This window comes from Salvelinus alpinus, chromosome 12 (assembly GCF_045679555.1).
Source record: "Salvelinus alpinus chromosome 12, SLU_Salpinus.1, whole genome shotgun sequence".
Lineage (NCBI taxonomy): Eukaryota > Metazoa > Chordata > Actinopteri > Salmoniformes > Salmonidae > Salvelinus > Salvelinus alpinus.
In genome coordinates, this window is record NC_092097.1 from 37918591 (window position 1) to 37938282 (window position 19692).

Sequence of the window (19692 nt, forward strand, 5' to 3'; positions counted from 1 at the left end):
CACTGATCCCAAAAAAGAAGGATGTGTCAGTGCAGGCTGTGAACCTAGAGTACAGGAGGTTACTGCAACTCAACGGGGTGAGTATAACCATGTAGGCCTCATGCTGAGTGGATGACCGTAATTGTCTTATTTGAGAGATAGAGAGTGCAAATAGAGAGTGACAGAAAGACTGGCCGATACGGAGAAAGCAAGAGAGAGACACATTGATTGCCTATTGTGGCTGTCCTTTGCGATGCAGATAAATTCTCACCCTGATGGCAGATTAATCATTCACACTGAGTCAGGAGTCAGAAGTGGAGAGACACTTCCAGCATGTCAACACAGTGAACTTTCCAGCACCTAAAGCACTTAACTCTGCGCTACCATTATGTCTACAATGTTGAATCAGCTACCTGTTTTTGAATCATTTGCATACAAGTGAAATAGAAGGGAGAGCTCTCCATGTGCTGCTTTTCTCTCCCATGTCTCATAGACCTGGGAATTCTTTCCAGCTAGGTTTCTTTCTAGCCTAGCACTGTTCTTATAAAGCCTTCCCTCTGGCAGTCAGGGCCCGTATTCATTAAGCTTCTCACATAAAACCTTCCTTCCTTGTCTGTCTTTGTAGCGTTAGCCCTTTTCTTATAGCGCTTTTCTTCCCTACAGGTTTCTGATTCTGAATGCTTGTATAATTACGATCACCATTTTGTCTCCTCACATCTTTCTGTGACCAATGAACCGTTAAAGGGCACTGGATGGATGATATGCAGCCATTCTAATTGAAAGCAGTTCTCAGTATGGCTCAGTTGATAGAGCATGGCACTTGCAATACCAGGGCTGTGGGTTTGATTCCCACAAGGGGCCAGTATGAAAAAAGGTATGAAAATGCACACTCACTAAAGCCTGTAAGTACTATAAGTCGCTCTGGATAAGAGTGTGTGCTAAATGACTAAACTCTAAATGTATTAGCTGTTGTACATATGGCTGCATTTGATAGTGCTGCCGTTACCTGTTGTGGTGGTAATTACAGATGTGTAATTAACTTTGATGAAAGGTTTGTCTGGTTAGTGGGTAGTTAAGGGGGAGGAAGGAAAGGAAGCAGGAGAAGAAAAGGTAAAGGGATTTATGCTATTCATTTCTGTTCAAATATTTAACTGGTTACAGGATCCTAGGTGTTTGACGCTAGTTCCTATTTCACAGTATGGTTGTTTTCAAGCAAGGGGGAAGGCCGATGACATCACGACTTCCCATCAAACCCTACTCCTTGCAGTTTGCAGTTGTGTCAAAAAACACTATTTTGCGCAGTTGTGTCTAAAAACACTCTTTTGCTCAAAACATATTTTTGTTACCCTTTAGTGTAAAGGTCGGCCGATTTAATCGGAATGGCCGATTAATTAGGGCCGATTTCAAGTTTTCATAACAATCGGAAATCTGTATTTTTGGACACCGATTTGGCCGATTATTATTTTTTTACACCTTTATTTAATCTTTATTTAACTAGTCAAGTCAGTTAAGAACACATTCTTATTTTCAATGACGACCTAGGAACGGTGGGTTAACTGCCTCGTTCAGGGGCAGAACGACAGATTTTTACCTTGTCAGCTTGGGGATTCGTTTTTGCAACCTTCCGGTTACTAGTCCAACGCTCTAACCACCTGCCTTACATTGCACTCCACAAGGAGCCTGCATCGCAGGCTGACTACCTGCTACGCGAGGGCAGCAAGAAGCCAAGGTAAGTTTCTAGCTAGGATTAAACTTATCTTATAAAAAACAATCAAACATAATCACTAGTTAACTACATAAACATGGCTGACATTACTAGTTTATCTAGCGTCACCTGCGTTGCATATAATCGATGCGGTGCCTGTTAATTTCTCGGTGGGTTAACTGCCTTGTTCAGGGGCAGAATGACAGATTTTTACCTTGTCAGCTCGGGGGATTCAATCTTGCAACCTTACAGTTAACTAGTCCAACGCTCTAACCACCTGATTACATTGCACTCCACAAGGAGCCTGCCTGTTACGCAAATGCAGTAGAAGCCAAGGTAAGTTGCTAGCTAGCATTAAACTTATCTTATAAAAAAACAAGCAATCAATCAATCATAATCACTAGTTAACTACACATGGTTGATGATATTACTAGTTTATCTAGCGTGTCCTGCGTTGCATATAATCGATGCGGTGCGTATCGTTGCTCCAATGTGTACCTAACCATAAACATCAATGCCTTTCTTAAAATCAATACACAGAAGTATATATTTTTAAACCTGCATATTTAGCTAAAAGAAATCCAGGTTAGCAGGCAATATTAACAAGGTGAAATTGTGTCACTTCTCTTGCATTCATTGCACATGCAACAGTTTGGGTTGCCTAATTTGCCAGAATTTTACGTAATTATGACATAACATTGAAGGTTGTGCAATGTAACAGGAATATTTAGACTTATGGATGCCACCCATTAGATGAAATACGGAACGGTTCCGTATTTCACTGAAAGAATAAACATCTTGTTTTCGTGATGATGGTTTCCGGAATCGACCATATTAATGACCTAAGGCTCGTATTTCTGTGTGTTATTATGTTATAACTAAGTCTATGATTTGATAGAGCAGTCTGACTGAGCAGTGGTAGGCATCAGCATGCTCGAAAGCATTCATTCAAACAGCACTTTCCTGCGTTTTGCCAGAAGCTCTTCGCTGTGCTTCAAGCCTATCAACTCCCGAGATTAGGCTGGAGTAACCGATGTGAAATGGCTAGCTAGTTAGCGGGGTGCGCGCTAATAGCGTTTCAAACGTCACTCGCTCTGAGACTTGGAGTAGTTATTCCCCTTGCTCTGCATGGGTAACGCTGCTTCGAGGGTGGCTGTTGTCGTTGTGTTCCTGGTTCGAGCTCAGGTAGGATCTAGGAGAGGGATGGAAGCTACACTGGCAATACTAAAGTGCCTATAAGAACATCAATAGTCAAAGGTATATGACTCTGTGTTTTTGCATTATTTAAACCAAATTGAACATGTTTCATTATTTATTTGAGGCTAAATTGATTTTATTGATGTATTATATTAAGTTAAAATAAGTGTTCATTCAGTATTGTTGTCATTATTACAAAAAAATTGTTTTAAATCGGCCGATTAATCGGTATCGGCTTTTTTTGGTCCTCCAATAATCTGTATCGGTATCGGCGTTGAAAAATCATAATCGGTCGACCTCTACTTTAGTGTGTGTACTTTACTGTATTTATACTGGGTGAGGCTAATGCTTAAGAGGATGTGAATGATGCTGAATGGGCGTAAACAAAGAAGAAAAATGCAATTTTCTTCTACTTGTCTCCTAAGTGGGATAACACGTTTATCAACTGCAGCATAACTTTCCCATGTTTCCTCTAACTACAGTGATATACAAATTTGACGCTCTGAGGCTGTACTTTTATAAAAAGTAAAAAAAGAAATAAATCTGGTCACATACAGTGCCATCTAAAAGTATTTACACTCCTTGACTTTTCCCACATTCTGATTTTTTGGGTCACTGGCCTACATAAAATACCCCATAATATCAAAGTGGAATTATGTTTTTTGAAATGTTTACAAATTAATAAAATTGAAAAGCTTAAATGTCTTGAGTCAATAAGTATTAATCAAATCAAATCAAATGTATTTATATAGCCCTTCGTACATCAGCTGATATCTCAAAGTGCTGTACAGAAACCCAGCCTAAAACCCCAAACAGCAAGCAATGCAGGTGTAGAAGCACGGTGGCTAGGAAAAACTCCCTAGAAAAGCCAAAACCTAGGAAGAAACCTAGAGAGGAACCAGGCTATGAGGGGTGGCCAGTCCTCTTCTGGCTGTGCCGGGTGGAGATTATAACAGAACATGGCCAAGATGTTCAAATGTTCATAAATGACCAGCATGGTCAAATAATAATAATCACAGTAGTTGCCGAGGGTGCAGCAAGTCAGCACCTCAGTAGTAAATGTCAGTTGGCTTTTCATAGCCGATCATTAAGAGTATATCTACCGCTCCTGCGGTCTCTAGAGAGTTGAAAACAGCAGGTCTGGGACAGGTAGCACGTCCGGTGAACAGGTCAGGGTTCCATAGCCGCAGGCAAAACAGTTGAAACTGGAGCAGCAGCACGGCCAGGTGGACTGGGGACAGCAAGGAGTCATCATGCCAGGTCGTCCTGAGCCATGGTCCTAGGGCTCAGGTCCTCTGAGAGAGAGAAAGAAAGAAAGAATTAGAGAGAGCATACTTAAATTCACACAGGACACCGGATAAGACAGGAGAAGTACTCCAGATATAACAAACTGACCCTAGCCCCCCGACACAAACTACTGCAGCATAAATACTGGAGGCTGAGACTGGAGGGGTCAGGAGACACTGTGGCCCCATCCGATGAAACCCCCGGACAGGGCCAAACAGGAAGGATATAACCCCACCCACTTTTCCAAAGCACAGCCCCCACACCACAAGAGGGATACCTTCAACCACCAACTTACCATCCTGACAAAGGCAGAGTATAGCCCACAAAGATCTCCGCCACGGCACAACCCAAGGGGGGGCGCCAACCCAGACAGGAGGATCACGTCAGTGACTCAACCCACTCAAGTGACGCACCCCTCCTAGGGACGGCATGAAAGAGCACCAGTAAGCCAGTGACTCAGCCCCTGTAATAGGGTTAGAGGCAGAGAATCCCAGTGGAGAGAGGGGAACCGGCCAGGCAGAGACAGCAAGGGCGGTTCGTTGCTCCAGAGCCTTTCCGTTCTCCTTCACACTCCTGGGCCAGACTACACTCAATCATAGGACCTACTGAAGAGATGAGTTTTCAATAAAGACTTAAAGGTTGAGACCGAGTCTGCGTCTCTCACATGGGTAGATCTATAGGAGAAAGCCCTGCCTCCAGCTGTTTGCTTAGAAATTCTAGGGACAATTAGGAGGCCTGCGTCTTGTGACCGTAGCGTATGTGTAGGTATGTACGGCAGGACCAACTCGGAAAGAGTTGGTCCTGCAAGATAGGTAGGAGCAAGCCTACCTGGCAAGCCTACCAGTAAAACCTGGTAGGTAAAACCTTGAAATCAGCCCTTGCCTTAACAGGAAGCCAGTGTAGGGAGGCTAGCACTGGAGTAATATGATCAAATTTTTTGGTTCTAGTCAGGATTCTAGCAGCCATATTTAGCACTAACTGAAGTTTAGCCAGGTAGCCGGAAATTAGAGCAATGCAGTAGTCTAACCTAGAAGTAACAAAAGCATGGATACATTTTTCTGCATCATTTTTGGACAGAAAATTTCTGATTTTTGCAATGTTACCTAGATGGAAAAAAGCTGTCCTTGAAACAGTCTTGATATGTTCGTCAAAAGAGAGATCAGGGTCAAGAGTAACGCCGAGGTCCTTCACAGTTTTATTTGAGATGACTTTACAACCATCAAGATTAATTGTCAGATTCAACAGAATATCTCTTTGTTTCTTGGGACCTAGAACAAGCATCTCTGTTTTGTCCGAGTTTAAAAGTAGAACGTTTGCAGCCATCCACTTCCTTATGTCTGAAACACAGGCTTCTAGCGGCTTCTAGCGAGGGCAATTTTGGGGCTTCACCATGTTTCATTGAAATGTACAGCTGTGTGTCATCCGCATAGCAGTGAAAGTTAACATTATGTTTTCGAATGACATCCCCAAGAGGTAAAATATATAGTGAAAACAATAGTGGTCCTAAAACGGAACCTTGAGGAACACCGAAATGTACAGTTGATTTGTCAGAGGACAAACCTTAGTGCTGCCTTTGATACCATCGATCACCACATTCTTTTGGAAAGATTGGAAACCCAAATTGGTCTGTCGGTCTAGTAGCACGAGGACAGATGCAGAACCTCGGTCTGACGCCATTAAAAGGTAATTTACCACCTTCACAAGTGCAGTCTCAGTGCTATGATGGGGTCTAAAACCCCATAACTGAAGCCTGAAGCATTTCGTATACATTGTTTGTATTAGACCCCTTTGTTATGGTAAGCCTAAATGCATTCAGGAGTAAACATTTCCTTAATAAGTCACATAATAAGTTGCAAGGACTCACTCTGTGTAACACTAGTGTTTAACATGATTTTTGAATGATTACCTCATCTCTGCCCCACACATACATTTATCTGTAAGGTCCCTCAGTCAAGCAGTGCATTTCAAACACAGATTCAATCACAAAGACCAGGGAGTTTTTCTAATGCATCTCAAAGAACGGTGCCTATTGGTAGATGGGTGAAAAATAAAAATGCAGACATTGAATATCCCTTTGAGCATGGGGATGTTATTAATTACACTTTGGATGGTGTATCAATACACTCAGTAACTACAGAGATACAGGCGTCCTTCCTAACTCAGTTGCCGGAGAGTAAGGAAACCACTGAGGGATTTCACCATGAGGCTAATGGTGACTTTAAAACAGTTAGAGTTTAATGGCTGTGATATGAGAAAACTGACGATGGATCAACAACATTGTAGATACTCCACAATACTAACCTAATTGACAGAGTGAAAAGGAAGGAAGCCTGAACACAAAGTGTTATGTTTGGGGCAAATCCAATTCAACACATTACTGAACACCACTGAACACCAAGCGTAGCGGTGGCTGCATCATGTTATGGGTATGCTTTTCATCGTTAAGGACTGGGGAGTTTTTCAGGATAAAAATAAACAGATTGGAGCTAAGCACAGGCAAAATCCTAGATGAAAACCTAGTTCCGTCTGCTATCCATCAGACTTTGGGAGAAGAATTCACCTTTCAACAGGACAATAACCTTAAACACAAGGCCAAATCTACACTGGAGTTGCTTACCAAGAAAACAGTGAATGTTCCTGAGTGGCCGAGTTACAGTTTTGACTTAAATCTACATGGCAAGACCTGAAAATGGTTGTCTAGCAATGATCAACAACCAATTTGACAGAGCTTTAAGAATTCTAAAAATAATAATGGGAAAATGTTGCACAATCCAGGTGTGGAAAGCTCTTACAGACTAACCCAGAAATAATCTGTAATCATTGCCAATGGTGCTTCTACGCTGAACAAAAATATAAACGCAACATGTAAAGTGTTGGTCCCATGTTTCATGAGCTGAAATAAAAAAATCCCAGAAAAAGTTCCATATGCACAAAAAACGTATTTCTCTCAAATTGTATGGACAAATTAGTTTACATCCCTGTTAGTGAGCATTTCTCATTTACCAAGATTATCCATCCATCTGACAGGTGTGGCATATCAAGAAGCTGATTAAACAGCATGATCATTACACAGGTGCACCTTGTGCTGAGGGACAATAAAAGGCCACTCTAAAATGTGCAGTTTTGTCACACAACAAAATGCCACAGATGTCTCAAGTTGCAATTGGCATGCTGACTGCAGGAATGTCCACCAGAGCTGTTGCCAGAGAATGTCATGTTAATTTCACTACCATAAGTCACTTACAATGTTGTTCTAGAGAATTTGGCAGTACGTCCAACTGGCCTCACAACCGCAGACCACGTATATGACGTTGTGTGGGAGAGCGGTTTGCTGATGTCAATGTTGTGAACAGTGCCCCATGGTGTCGGTGGGGTTTGGGTATGGGCAGGCATAAGCTACAGACAACTAACACAATCATATTTTATTGCTGGCAATTTGAATGCACAGATATACCGTGACGAGATCCTTAGGCCCACTGTCGCGCTATTCATCTGCCACCATCAGCTCATGTTTCAGCATGATAATGCACAGCCCCATGTCGCAAGGATTTGTACACAATTCCTGGAAACTGAACATTTCCCACTTCTTCCATGGCCTGCATACTCACCAGGCATGTCACCCATTGAGCATGTTTTGGGTGCTCTGGATCGACATGTGCGACAGTGTGTTCCAGTTCCCACCAATATCCAGCAACTTCACACAGCCATTGAAGATGAGTGGGACAACATTCCACAGGCTACAATCAACAGCCTGGTCAACTGTATGCGAAGGAAATGTATCGCTTTGCATGAGGCAAATGGTGGTCACACCAGATACTGCCTGGTTTTCTGATCCACACCATGACCTTTTTTCAAGCTATCTGTGATCAACAGATGCATATTTTTATTCACAGTCATGTGACATCCATAGATTAGGGCCTAATTTATTTCCTTATATGAATTGTAACTCTTTGAAATTGTTGCATTTATATTTTTGCTCAGTATAGAAAGTGTTGACTCAGGGGTGTACATACTTATGTCAATGAGATATTTAATTTTCAATACATTTGCTAACATTTCTAAAAACATGTTTTCACTTTGTCATTATGGGGTGCTGTGGGTAGATGGGTGAGAGGAAAAATATATATTTTGTAAATTTTTCATTCAGGCTGTAACGAGGCTGTAACACAACAAAATGTGGAATAAGTCAAGGGGTATGAATACTTTCTGAAGGCACTTTATATAGCCATTTAGTTTATGGCTCACGTGTGACAAGAAAAAAATTACTTGAACTCAGGGGACAGTCGATATGTTTCCAGTATGACAGTATGTCCAGTGTTTTTTTTTTGACGACATTATTAAAGTGGCATAGAAAATAGATGCAACAATTGCCTACTGCGGTGTGTTTCCATTTAACAATCTTGTGTCGATTAAAATCAGCTGGACATAATGATGTAACACCTAAAAATAGAAAAAATGACACCTACGGTGTTGAATAAAAATGAGGTGGTTGAAGTGTTTCCATTAACTATTTGTGACTGACTGCCTTGATTCAGTCTTATGTAGCAACATTTGAAATTGTGTTTTTTACATTGGATAAAAGCAGAGACAAAATGGTATATCATACACTGTATTTGAAAAACAATGGGACAGTAATTCTGCTTTGAAAGTTGATCAACTTGTAACCTCACTTTTTGAGAAAATGGCCTTTGAATGTTTTGGTACCAACTGGGGAGCTCGTCTTTGTCTACACCCATTCAGCATCGTTCACACCCTCTTAAGCTTTCGCCCGACCCATCTCTTTAAGGGTCGCTAGTTAACAGTACACTTTAACTTTAAATGAAAACGACTTTCTGTCAAAATTCAAAACCTTTAATATCTGAAAATTTAGCTAGCTAGACTATCTTACCCGTTACCCGCTCTGAAATCGGTTGTCGCATTGATATTCTATTGAAATGGATACTTGCATAGTGGAGTCTTTTGTTATGATATGTAGCTAGCTAGCTACAATGAAATGACAAATATTTAGTCAAAATTAGAACCGTGTAATATATGAAAATGTAGCTAGCTAGACTATCTTACCCGTATACATCATGGTTGGACGCTTCTCCCTGTCACGGATGCCATGGTTTCCCTTAGTTTGAAGAAGTAATCCTTAGACAGGTTTTTTCTCCATATCTCCTTAGCTATCATACTCTAATTCCACTGATTTCAAAACTCGGTCCTCCAGAAAGTAGAGAGCAACACTGATGCAGTTCTACTAAGCAATATATATATTTTTAAAGCAGCGTTAGACAGGATTACCTACACATACTAACCATCTCAAATAGTCAGAAGTTTGCTATATGGCAGACCAATCCGAACTCATCTCTCGGCATATCCAGCCCACTCATTATCTCAGCCAATCATGGCTAGCGAGAAGGTTGCTCAATTTTTCTGTGGCTAAACCAACTAGGCTCATAATTTAACAATTGTATTCATATTTACAGATGGCATACAAGTTTGTTATTAAGGCACACGAAAGTTCACTTGTTCCAGAAGGCGTTTCTGCCAAAAAAACATATTTTGATTAAAAAAAAGACTACATTCAAATGGCTCTCATGTGAAGTAGTGACCGCGACATACGCCTAGTTTCCTGAAACGGGCCACATTTAGGTAAATTATGCATTAATAATTTGGCGACAGGCTGTATGTCCTCCCACATAGCTGTTTAATTTATCTGGTAGCGTATGAAAGCCAGCATGGATAGAAATGCAGGAATTTACTCATATTTGCCATATTCTAATAATTATCATGTGCCAACGTATCGCCACGGTCCGTGCCATGGTGAAATTTGCACTTCTGTAGATCTGAAATAATAATCATCCAGCCAACCAGAAAACAAGGCGAAGCAATTCAGGCATTGTAGACAGTCAAGACAATCATTTCCCAATAAACATAATTTATATATAAAAAAAAAAGTGTTTTTTTTGCAAGCAGAAGGCATTTAGAATAAAATGGCAACATCCCGCCCTATAGGCGGTAAATCATTAGATTTGATTCAATTCCATCTTTGAGGACTGCAACCATAGAAATTCTATGTATTTATACCTATTAAGCCATTGTCAACTTCCAGTCTGCTTATTTTGCTCACAGCTCACTGTCAATTGCCCACTATCACCCTATGTTTACATATTAGGCTATGGATTTCATGAAGAAAAATGTTTTGTTTGAAAATGCAACTGGGGCCATCACATCATGTGCCCCGCATACCTTCAAAATTACTCGGCATTCATAATTTATTTGAAAAACACAATTTCCTTCATCATGTATTCTAATAAGGAAAGTTAGATAGAAAAATCCACCCCTGTCGAACGGATAAAAATGTTGTTGATCTTTAGAACATTTGTCCTAGATCTGCCGTTTCCATAACACGTCCCAATGACGGGGTCATGACGGGGTCAATGGAAGCCTGCCTATAGTGTGTCGTATTTTTCATTTGAAATAGACATGGTGTGTGCGTGCGTGTGTGTGTCCGTGTGTAAACATTTTGAGGAATAAGAGTTAAAAGGTAAAGAAACCTTCATAAAACCTGACATCCTTTAGGATTGTTACCAGTCACTCTTCTCTATGGTCGTGTCCCAATATTTGTATATGGTTTGGCTTACCCCTAACAAACTTTGATTTTCCATTCATAAGTCCACTATATGATTTGCCAAACATCACTAGCCTTCTATTTTCATATCACAGCACTCAATGGATATCAGCCATATATATAGCCTAGTAGTCTTTCTTAGATTCACTTGAGAACAGAACTTCAGATAGATATCTTCAACGTATGATTATTATTGTTTCCTTTCTCAGAAAAGGGGCTGCAATTTTTCCTGTGCACTTCTTGCTGCTTACTTGTCCTCCATTTTATCAAGTGCGCTCACTCACCGGCCTCCCTCTGAGCTATAGACTGATGGAGCCTCCCCAACACAATGTCACTAATAAAAAATAATGGCTTAGGGAGGGAATGGGTGGGCGATTCATTCCACTGTTGTGCCCCATTGGACACGGAACAAAGAACCCAGATAAAATAAAGCCTAAACAAACCATATGTTTGAATGTACAAGCTCTGAAGGGCCCTCGTGTGTGGGTGTGGGTGTGTGTCGGTGGGTGGGTGGGGATGAGTGCGTATGTGCTACACAGCTTCTGACTTTGTATCTTGTAGCTTCACAATGCAAACACCTAGGGGACATAGTTGTGTATGAGGTTTTAACTTTAAACTCACTCACCTCAAAGTCTTGACTTTATGCTGTAGCAGATCAGGGGGATAACTTTGTGAAGTGCGAGTATTTACAGACTGAGCTCATTCAGTGTCTCATTGCAATGATAAACGGATGGGAAATGGAAGTGTGTGTGTGTGTGTGTGTGTGTGACCGGTCTTCCTCCAGAAGTTGTCCTGTTTAGCATGGAACACTCAGCCCAGATAGGGCTGGCTGGGGTTCTGGCAGCTAAATCTAACCCAGATAGGGCTGGCTAAATCTAACCCTAAACCAGGACTGGCTGTACGGGGTTCTGGCAGCAGGGATTGAGGTCCTGTTTAGCATGGAACACTCGGCCCAGATAGGGCTGGCTGGGGTTCTGGCAGCATGGATTGAGATGCAGTAAGTGACACCATGGGGAAATTACCCCTGACCTCTGGCACACAGAAAGGAAGAGAGGAAGTGCAATAGCAGTGGAATAAAGAGGAGAAAACTGCCTGCGGAAGCCTCACACTCTGGATAAAGCACACACACACACACACACACAATTCACTGAAGTGAATTGAGTAGGAAAGCATGACTTTTTCAAAGAACTGTTACAAAATCCCAAGACTCCTTATACTCTCTATCAAGCACTCAAGATTGTCATCTGATGAATGTTCAGTCTTTCCCACAAATAAACTGGATCTAAAAGCTTTGAGCCATTTACTGTTTGACAGTCAGTCAAATGGCATATTTGTCATTCAATGGAAAATGGTCATTTTCATCATACATTTTTCATGTTTGAGAATTGATAGATTGAATTCCGTCTGCCACACTTAAGCACCCTTCCTCGGACACTAAAGTCTGCAAGCCCAGATGGTATCTCTAGCCACGCCTTCAGAGCCCTCATGTGCAGACCAGCTAGCTGTTGTGTTTTCTGACATTTTCTCTCTCTAGCTCCGGCTGTTATCCCCACCATCATCCTGTGCCCAAGAAAGGGAAATTATCTGAACTGAATGACTACTGACCCGTAGCATTCACTTCCATCATCATGAAGTGCTTCAAGAGGCTAGTCAAAGACCACATCACCTCCTCCACACACTCAACCCTCTCCAATTCGCCTACCGCCCTGACATATCCACGGACGATGCAATCGCCATTGCACTGCACACTGCCCTCACCCACCTGGCCTACAGGAATGCATACAGTATGCGAGGATGCTGTTCGACTACAACTCGGCCTTCAATACTATAGTGTCCTCTAAGATCTTCACAAAGCTCAGCAAAAAATCTTCACAAAGCTCAGCTGAACTCCTCCCTTTGTAACTGGTTCCTGGACTTCCTGACGGGCCGCCCCCAGGTGGTGAAGGTAGGTAACACTGAGGTGAAGAAGGCACGGCAGAGACTCTTCAACCTCAGGAGGCTGAAGAAACTCGGCCTGTCCCTGAGGGCCCTTACAGTGTTCTACAGGAGCACCATCGATACCATACTGTCGGGCTGCATCACGGCCTGGTATGGGAACTCCACTACCGCTGACCGCAAGGCTCTACAGAGTTTGGTATGCTCAGCCGAATGCATCATTGGGTGCTCACTGCCTGCCCTCCAGCACACCTAAAACACCAGGTGTCGCAGGAAGGCCAAGAAGATCATCAAGGACCTCAGCCACATGAGCCACGGCCTGTTCTCCCCACTTAGACACGGGCAGTATAAGAGTATCATGGTAAAAACGATCAGACTGGCTGATAGCTACTTCGCCTATTCTATTATTTTGCCAGCTAGATTTTTTTTTACACAAATTTCTTCAGAAACGGTGGAAGAAGATAGCTAGCTATAGCAAGCTAAACATAGCAGCTGATTCTTCAACAAACAACAATGGTCCTAAGATCACAAAATAAACTTTTCCATTGAGCCAAATCCACAATTCACCCCTCCAAAACATTCACCCCTCTGTTTGAGATGCTTTAGAAGCCTTATTGATGGTAGAGGGCATCCACTTTGAGAAGCAAATTCTTACTGAAGCCCTCCTTCCATTGTTGATAGCTGTGGAAGTTCTCATGGATAAAATCTGCCCGTAGATTGACGAGTGAATGCCCAATGCGCCCGCCTGATTCTCATTCTCAAGTTTTTCATTCATCGTGTGACGCTGACCGTGGGGCGTTGTGGGATTTTTTTCCAAAGTTAGAGCTTATTTGGAGAACCTCAAACCCAACTTTTAGAACAACATAAAGAGTTTGTATAGTAGCTGCAAACATATCATCCAATTTAGTTAGTCATTTGATATTGCCTGGCAGACAAGACAAGCAGCACAGTAATCCTCTAAGACCTTCAGATCACTCCTGTCTTGTTTACATATCCCGACAAACATGAACATGGTCACCCCTATGGTGATCACTGAGCTGCACTGAGCTGCACTGAAACAAACTGCCAAGTCGTGAGCCTGGCACTGGTGATCACTGAACCACATTGCCATGTTGTGAGCATGGCCGTTACATAAAGACCAGTGGGCTGCACTGCCTGTGGCCCCTGGCTGATGTTGTCATGCTCTTTTTCAAAGCAGTGAAGTGGTGGGATCGATAAATGGACCACCTGTTAGATCCCAGTCAGTACAGTGATTGATGAAGGAGCTATTTCCCCCACAGGAGGCCACAGGGATATCTGTTATAATAATATATTAATGTGTCACCTCCTGTTACATTCATTATACGAATATGACATATGATATGAAATATGATGTGATATGCAAGGCACAGCAGAAGGGTGGATGTGTGTGTGCATGCTTTCATATGCTCGCAGCTACTATAATTGTTCTTGCGATGTGATTTTTGTCTGTGTGTTGGTCTTGGTGTGAGCCTGTGCTTTACTTTGTGCTCAAAGTGAACAACAAGGTCTCATTAACATTGCATATATTTCTGCCTCACAACCAACTTGATTTACAACCAAAGAGTCTTATACTTACAAATGATAGAAGCAGGATGTTGTTTTATGGCTGTTGGTTCTCTCCTTGGCCCCACAGACAGTTATAATAGATGGGTAGTGTTGTGTCTGGACTATCATTAAATGTGAAGACTGTTATTTTATCAAATCAATTCTCTATGTGTAATTATTATTACGTGATTAAACTAATCATGTAAACTTTAATTAACTAGGAAGTTGGGGCATCAAGGGAAAATGTTTATAGAGTCTATATTTCCCAAATCGACTCTTCAGATATTTTCATATCTTATCAATTAGTCTTCTATTAATGTACCATTATTACCTCATCAGTTCTCATTACTGAACATCGCAAACCCTTGGATATCTGCACAAACCCTAGCCTAAATGATGAATCAGCGATATACAAATTGGCTTAATTATTTATTTACTAACTAGCTAATTAATCACACAAATACATACACACACAATAGTTCATACATTGAGTATTATCATGATATCATGATATAAGTCATGATATAAAGAACAAGTTCCTAGTGAACGAAACTGATATGATGGCTTGGTAGACAAAGGAAAGGGTGTGTGGACCGCTCAAGAGCGGGAAACTCATAGCTGATAACTACACTCATAGAAATTGCTAATACCTTACATGAAGACCGCTCATTCGAAAATGTACATATTTACGAGTGTATGTCTTGTTGTCTCTCTCTGTGGTCGCCGGTCTGTCTGCTGGAGAGTCAATCTACAGAAAGTCTCTGGTTGTGTTCATAATGGATACGTCAGATGTTTCGGCGGATGTCGGTATTCTTGTCCTAGGCTTCGTACATTTCCGGCTGCGGACTGATAGTTCGACGACCTAGGATTCCTTACTTCTGTAGTGAATTGATAGTCTCAGAGTTTAACCATTCCAGCCGTGTAGCCAATGCTCCACGCTTTTCAACAATTTGCAACCTTAGCTTACACCGTGGTTTGCGTGATCTGGTGTGAATTGCGTCACGGGGGCTTTTATACTTGCGTAGAAAAGGGCCGTCTCATCATGTTTGTGCCCACCTGGGCGTGGCTACTGACTGTGCATAAGTTACCATAAAACAATCAATTCTCCTTCAGAAGACTAAATCACATTGTTATCTTTTCAAAAGTATTCTTATACAACCTTCAGATGTAAACCAGACAGCTGGGAAATGTACACATTAAGATATATAGTTAATTGTTTCCAGTCCTTCATGAGATCTCCAAATGAAACAAACTCGACATGACTGTCCCTTAAGTGTCCACGGACCATTCCCACATTCTCAAAAATATAAATATTGTTTAATTCTCCAATTTTGGGGATTAGTAGTTTTGGGAAGAATAATGTATTTGTTCTCCATAGGCTCTCTCCTCCATACTCCATGGCAGCGAAGAGAGGGAGTTTCTAGCAGGATTTTATGACCGTTGTAAAACCTGATGTGGGAAAGAGAGTGAGCGAGGGGGGCACCATATACACCCCAAAAGGGCCACGTCGTGACAGTAGCATGGGATCACAACAGAGTATTAATTCATGGACAACATGGGGGCACAACATAGAATGTCACACAGACACATGAGAAGTGATTAATATTGTTGCACTGCTTACTCTCAACGTTAACCCACCAATAACTTCACCTGACTTCAACTTGTCCCTGAGTCGGTGTCCTTTTATGCCCTTTATTGCTATATTTGTTGTGTTATACAGTGCATTCGGAAAGTATTCATACTCCTTCCCTTTTTCCACATTTTATTACGTTACAGCCTTTTTCTAAAATGGATGAAATTAATGTTTTACTTCATCAATCTACACACAATACCCCAAAATGACAAAGCGAAAACAGGTTTGTAGAAAAAATAGAAAAAACGTATTTACATAAGTATTCAAACCCTTTGCTATGAGGCTCGAAATTGAGCTCAGGTTCATCCTGTTTCCATTGATCATCCTTCAGATGTTTCTACAACTTGATTGGAGAACCCCGCTGACTCGGTATCGTTATCGGTACCCCCTGTATATAACCTCGTTATTGTTAATTTGTTGTGTTATTTTTTACTTTAGTTTATTTGTTAAATCTTTTTTTAACTCTTCTTCAACTGCACTGTTGGTTAAGGGCTTGTAAGTAAGCATTTCACGGTAAGGTCTACACTTGTTGTGACAAATAAAGTTTGATTTGATTTGAGTCCACCTGTGGTAAATTCAATTCATTGGACTTGATTTGGAAAGGCACACACCAGTCTATATAAGTCCCACATGTCAGAGCAAAAACCAAGCCATGAGGTCGAAGGAATTGTCTGTAGAGCTCCGTGTAACGATCTTCGTCTGGAGAAAGAGAGGAGGACCAAAGAGCAGCGTGGTAAGTGTTCATGATGAAACTTTAATAGAACAAACTGAACACTGAAATACAAAACAATAAATTGAACGAACGAAAACCGAAACAGTTCCGTGTGGAACACACAGACACGGAAGACAACCAGCCACGAAACCCAGGTGAAAAAAGGCTACCTAAGTATGATTCTCAATCAGAGACAACTAACGACACCTGCCTCTGATTGAGAATCATACCAGGCCAAACGAAAAAAACAACATAGAAACACAAACATAGATAACCCACCCAACTCACGCCCTGACCATACTAAAACAAAGAAATAACAAAAGAACTAAGGTCAGAACGTGACACTCCGAGACAGGATTTTGTCGAGGCACAGATCTGGGGAGGGTATCAAAACATTTCTGCAACATTGAAGGTCCCCAAGAACACAGTGGCCTACATCATTCTTAAACGGAAGAAGTTTGTAACCACCAAGACTGTTCCTATAGCGGGCCGCCGAGCCAAACTGAGCAATTGGGGGAGAAGGGCCTTGGTCAGAGACGTGACCAAGAACCCGATTGTCACGATCGTCATGGGAAGAAGTGGACCAAAGCGCAGCGTAGTACGTGTTCATTCTATTTATTTATTAACTGAACACCGACAACAACAAAACAAAATATGAACGTGACGTTCTGCAGGGCAAAATAACAACCAGTGCAAAAATAAGAACCCACAAATGAAAGAGGGAAAAAGGACTGCCTAAGTATGATTCCCAATCAGAGACAACAATAGACAGCTGCCTCTGATTGGGAACCACACTCGGCCAAAAACAAAGAAATAGAAAACATAGAAATAAAGAAACTAGAACGCCCACCCTAGTCACACCCTGGCCTAACCAAAATAGAGAATAAAAACCTCTCTATGGCTAAGGCGTGACACCGATGGTCACTGATAGAGATCCACGGTTCCTCTGTGGAGATGGGAGAACCTTCCAGGATAACCATCTCTACAGCACTCCACCAATCAGGCCTTTATGGTAGAGTGGCCAGGAGAAAGCTATTCCTCAGTAAAGGGTGCATGTGTAAATATTTGTATGAACATAAGATTCAACAACTGAGACATAAACTGAACAAGTTCCACAGACATGTGACTAACAGAAATGGAATAATATGTCACTGAACAAAGGGGGGGTCGAATCAAAAGTATCTGGTGTGGCCACCAGCAGCATTAGGTACTGCAGTGCATCTCCTCCTCATGGACTCCACCAGATTTGCCAGTTCTTGCTGTGAGATGTTACTCCAATCTTCCACCAAGGCACCTGTAAGTTCCCGGACATTTATGGGGGGAATGGCCCTAGCTGTCACCCTCCGATCCAAAAGGTCACAGAAGTGCTCAATAGGATTGAGATCCGGGCTCTTCGCTGGCCATGGCAAAACACTGACATTCCTGTCTTGCAGGAAATCACGCACAGAACGAGCAGTATGGCTGGTGGCATTGTCATGCTGGAGGGTCATGTCAGGATGAGCCTGCAGGAAGTGTACCACATGAGGGAGGAAGATGTCTTCCTTGTAACGCACAGTGTTGAGATTGCCTGCAGTGACAACAAGCTCAGTCCAATGATGCGGTGACACACCAGACCATGACGGACCCTCCAACTCCAAATCGATCCCGCTCCAGAGTACAAGCCTTGTTGTTACGCTCATTCCTTCGACGATAAACGCAAATCCGACCATCACCCCTGGTGAGACAAAACTGTGACTCGTCAGTGAAGAGCACTTTTTGCCAGTCCTGTCTGGTCCAGCGACGGTGGGTTTGTGCCCATAGGCACCGTTGTTGCCGGTGATGTCTGGTGCTGTGCAGGTGTTGTTACACGTGGTCTGCCACTGCGAGGACGATCAGCTGTCTATCCTGTCTCCCTGTAGCGCTGTCTTAGGCGTCTCACAGTATGGACATTGCAATTTATTGCCACATCTGCAGTCCTCATGGCACATTCACACAGATGAGCAGGGACCCTGGGCATCTTCCTTTTGGTGTTTTTCAGAGTCAGTAGAAAGGCCTCTTTAATGTCCTAAGTTTTCATACCTGTGACCTTAGTTGCCTACCGTCTGTAAGCTGTTAGTGTTTTAACCTCTCTTGGGTAGGGAGCAGTATTTTCACGTCCGAATGAAAAACGTGCCCAAAGTAAACTGCCTGTTACTCAGGCCCAGAAGCTGGGATATGCATATAATTGGTACATTTGGATAGAAAACACTCTAACATGTCTAATACTGTTAAGATTATGTCTGTGAGTATAACAGAACTGATATGGCAGGCTAAACCCCGAGGACAAACCATCCCCCCAACAATAAAAATTCAGCCTACCGCTGTTTTCAATGGCTGTCACTTTTATTTTAAGGCGAAATCCTCCCAGATTGCAGTTCCTAGGGCTTCCACTAGATGTTAACAGTCTTTAGAAAGAGTTTAATGCTGGTTTTTGGAAAAATGAGCCATAAATTGTAGTTTTTCTAGGTGGCTCCCATTTTGGCTGTAGTGTTTCCAAGCGCGTTCTTTGGTATTTTTCTCCTGTAAAGACAATAACGATTCTCCGTCTTAAATTTGACCGTTTATTTACGTATTAGGGTACCTACGGTTTAATTATAAACGTTGTTTGACTTGTTTGGAAAAGTTTATTAGTAACATTTGGGATTCATTTTGTATGCATTTTGATGGAGGGAAACTTAGTGGATTATTGACTGAAGCGCGCTAGCTAAACTTTTATGGATATAAAAAAGGACATTATCGAACAAAAGGACCATTTGTGATGTAACTGGGACCTTTTGGAGTGCCAGCAGAAGAAAATCATCAAAGGTAAGGCATTTATTATATCGCTATTTCTGACTTTCGTGACTTTCTGACCCGCCTGGTTGAAATATGTTTTTCATGGTTTTGTATGCAGGGCGCTGTCCTCAGATAATCGCATGATGTGCTTTCGCTGCCTTTTTGAAATCTGACACAGCGGCTGGATTAACAAGAAGTTAAGCTTTATTTTGATGTATTACACTTGTGATTTTATGAAAGTTAAATATTTATACTTCTGTAGTTTGAATTTC

General features: G+C 41.9%; 1 protein-coding gene across 2 annotated transcripts in view; it reads left to right on the forward strand.

The window, feature by feature from the left end:
* LOC139536108 (receptor-type tyrosine-protein phosphatase gamma-like) overlaps positions 1 to 19692 on the forward strand; it is a 259097-nt gene that overhangs the window by 137180 nt on the left and 102225 nt on the right. The gene's annotated exons all lie outside the window — the stretch shown is intronic.